This window comes from Cebus imitator, unplaced genomic scaffold (assembly GCF_001604975.1).
Source record: "Cebus imitator isolate Cc_AM_T3 unplaced genomic scaffold, Cebus_imitator-1.0 Scaffold123, whole genome shotgun sequence".
Taxonomy (NCBI): domain Eukaryota; kingdom Metazoa; phylum Chordata; class Mammalia; order Primates; family Cebidae; genus Cebus; species Cebus imitator.
In genome coordinates, this window is record NW_016107438.1 from 2,438,435 (window position 1) to 2,441,722 (window position 3,288).

At 48.4% G+C, this 3,288-nt stretch overlaps 1 pseudogene; it reads right to left on the reverse strand.

The window, feature by feature from the left end:
* Positions 1-1,299: 1,299 nt before the first annotated feature.
* Positions 1,300-1,425, reverse strand: LOC119472924 (annotated as a pseudogene).
* Positions 1,426-3,288: the final 1,863 nt, after the last annotated feature.

A 3,288-nucleotide genomic window follows, 5' to 3' on the forward strand; every position in this document is an offset into this window, starting at 1 on the left:
GCCTAGAAAGAGGGCCTCTCAGCTGGGCACGGTGGCTCACACATGTAATCCCAGCACTTTGGGAGGCCGAGGTGGGTGGATCACCTGAGGTCAGGAGTTTAAGACCAGCCTGACCAACTTGGTGAAACCCCGTCTCTACTAAAAATACAAAAATTAGCCGGGGGTGGTGGCAGGAACCTGTAGTCCCAGCTACTCAGGAGGCTGAGGCAGGAGAATCACTTGATCCCAGGAGATGAAGGTTGCAGTGAGTCAAGATCATGCCACTGCACTCCAGCCTGGGTGACAGAGTGAGATTCCATCTCAAAAAAAAAAAAAAAAAAAAGAGAGAGAGAGAGATGGAGTCTCACTCTATCGCCCAGGCTGCAGTGCAGTAGGGCGATCTCGGCTCACTGCAATCTCTGCCTCCCGGGTTCAAGAGATTCTCCTGCCTCAGCCTCCTGAGTAGCTGGGATTACAGGCGCATGCCACGACACCCAGCTAATTTTTGTATTTTCAGTACAGACAGGGTTTCACCATGTTGGCCAGGGAGGTCTCCAACACCTGACTTCAAGTGATCTGCCCTCCTCGGCCTCCCAATGTGCTGGGATTACAGGCGTGTGCCGCAGCGCCTGGCTTCTTTCCTAGTTTCAAAAGAAAACCACGGGCCCTTTGCACTTGCTATGGCCTCTGCCCAGGGTGCTTCCCAACCCATCCATGGCTCCTCACTGAGCTCAGGGCTGGGCTACAAAGAAGCTTGTCCTGCTGACCCCGTCACTCCCTACCCCGAGATCAGGAGGATCCCACATTACACAGCTCCACAGCACCTTTCCCCTTCTCCTGGGTGATTAATGTCTTCTGTCAGCTCCTGGAGGACAGGGATCATAGTGGCTTTGTTCCCATTGAATCTCCAGTGCCTAGCACAGGCCTTGGCCCATATGTAGCAGCTGCACAAACAATATTTGTTGCTTGAATGTCTGTAGGATTCTCAATCTAGTCAACTTGGATAGGCTGTTGTCTTAGGCCTGGAATGAGACCAAAGCAAGCTGGTCCAGCCTTAGTGGTGTCCTAATTTGGCCATCTGACTATGAATATGCTAACAAATGACTGCTTTAGCATCCAGGTTTCCATTCCTTCCCTGGAGCAAACTCCCCCACCAGCAATCCTCCCAGCCCTAAGGCGGGTTTTTGTTTTGGGGCCGGGGCTAGAGGCCGAAGGACTGGTTGATCCAATCACTCAATTACTTTTGCCTAACTCCAGAAGCTTCTTCCAAAATGAGAGACCCTTATGTTTTTTTGGCAATTTTTTTTTTTTTAAATTCAGCCTCCGTAGAGACTGTAAAAAATTGCCATTGCTCACTATATTTCAAGTCGTCATGGCGGGGTATTGGGAAAAGTTTTCGATTAGCAATAATTGTGCCTTGGATAAGCCTCATTGGCTACAATACTGTTTTTTTGGCATTTTTTAAAAGATGGAGTCTTGCTCTGTTCCTCAGGCTGGTGAGCAGTGGCATGATCTTGGCTCATCGCAACCTCTGCCTCCTGGGCTCAAGCAGTTCTCCTGCCTCAGCCTCCTAAGTAGCTGGGACTACAGGCGCCCGCCACCATACTTGGCTCATTTTTTTTTTTTTTTTCTGAATTTTTAATAGAGACGAGATTTTACCATGTTGGCCATGGCTGGTCTCGAATTCCCAACCTCAAGTGATCTGCCCATCTTGGCCTACCAGAGTGCTGGGATTATAGGCGTGAGCCACCAAGCTGGCAGAGACCTTTATGCTTTTAATGGTTTGTGTAGCCCACAAAACACCCTTTGTCATTCACACTATTTTTCTGATAAGGGAAATGAGACTGAGGGAGATGAAGTGACAAGTCTAAGATTATACCCTTAGGAAAGTGACTAAGGCAATGCTTGAGGTCTTGAGAAGCCAGCTGGCTTTCTTTTCTTTTTTTTTTTTTTTGAGACAGAGTTTCCCTCTTGTTGCCCAGATTGGAGTGCAATGGCAAGATCTCGACTCACCGCAACCTCCACCTCCCGGGTTCAATCAATTCTCCTGCCTCAGCCTCCTGAGTTGGGACTATATGCATGCGCCACCATGTCCAGCTAATTTTGTATTTTTGGTAGAGATGGGGTTTCTCCATGTTGGTCGGGCTGATCTCGAACTCCTGACCTCAGGTGATCCGCCCACCTCGGCCTCCCAAAGTGTTGGGATTACAGGTGTGAGCCACTGCGCCCAGCCAGCCAGCTGGTTTCTGAAGGGGATGTGCTAACCAGCAATGATTCTCAGATTCTGGCCCTTTTGGCAGTTGATTCTTTTCTTCCGTTTATTCATTCACCAATTTGTTTGGGAGACAAGCTCCAGTTATTGCCTTCGAGGAGCCAAAGTCCCAGGCTGTCATTTTGAATCTAGGGTCTGGGAATGGCCTGAAATGATTATATATATATTTTTTAGTGTTTATGTACATATGTGCATTTTTCTTACAGACTTCCCTTTTTTTTTCTTTTTAATTGCTTGGCAGAGCATTGAATTTGCAAACTTTCAGAGGGTTTCATTACACCCTGTCCCCTGACCTCCCCTCATTGCAAAAAGGTTAAGAACAACTATAAGGAATGCTATGCAGTGTAAACAGATGGCAGCCATGTGCTCATCAGCATCTCCTGCCTGTTTGGGTGACTGAGGCCCCAGCATGTGACCATCTCTGGCCCAAGTGATAACTTGGGTGTCTGCAGCATATGACCCATCTGTGGCACCGCTGACCTGGGATAGCTCCTTTTGCAAGATCAAACACATAGAAAGGTGCACGCACACATGTGCACACACACACACACACGCACCCACCCACACACACAAGCATACACTCACTGACTCCAACAGCCCCAGATTCACAACTGCCCTTGAATCCAGGGAGATCCTGTAACTGTCTAATGGGTTCACCTTGACTGCTGCCTAGACAGAGCGGATTCCTCAAGACAGGGAAATTGCAATAGAGAGGCATTCATGCAGAGACAGCTGTGTGGGAGACCAGAGTTTCATTACTACTCAAATCAGAGTTTTATTATTACTCAAATCAGTCTCCCTGAGCATTCCAGGGAGCACAGTTTTTAAGGACAGCTTTGTGGGGGGGCAGGAAGTGGGAGGCCAGTGAGCCAGGAGTGCTGATTGGTCAGGGATGAAATCATAGGCAATCGAAGCTGTCTTCTTTCTCTGAGTCAGTTCCTTGATGGGGGCCACAGATCAGATGAGCCTGTTTTTGTTTTGTTTTGTTTTTTGAGACGGCGCTTCACTCTTGTTACCCAGGCTGGAGTGCAATGGCG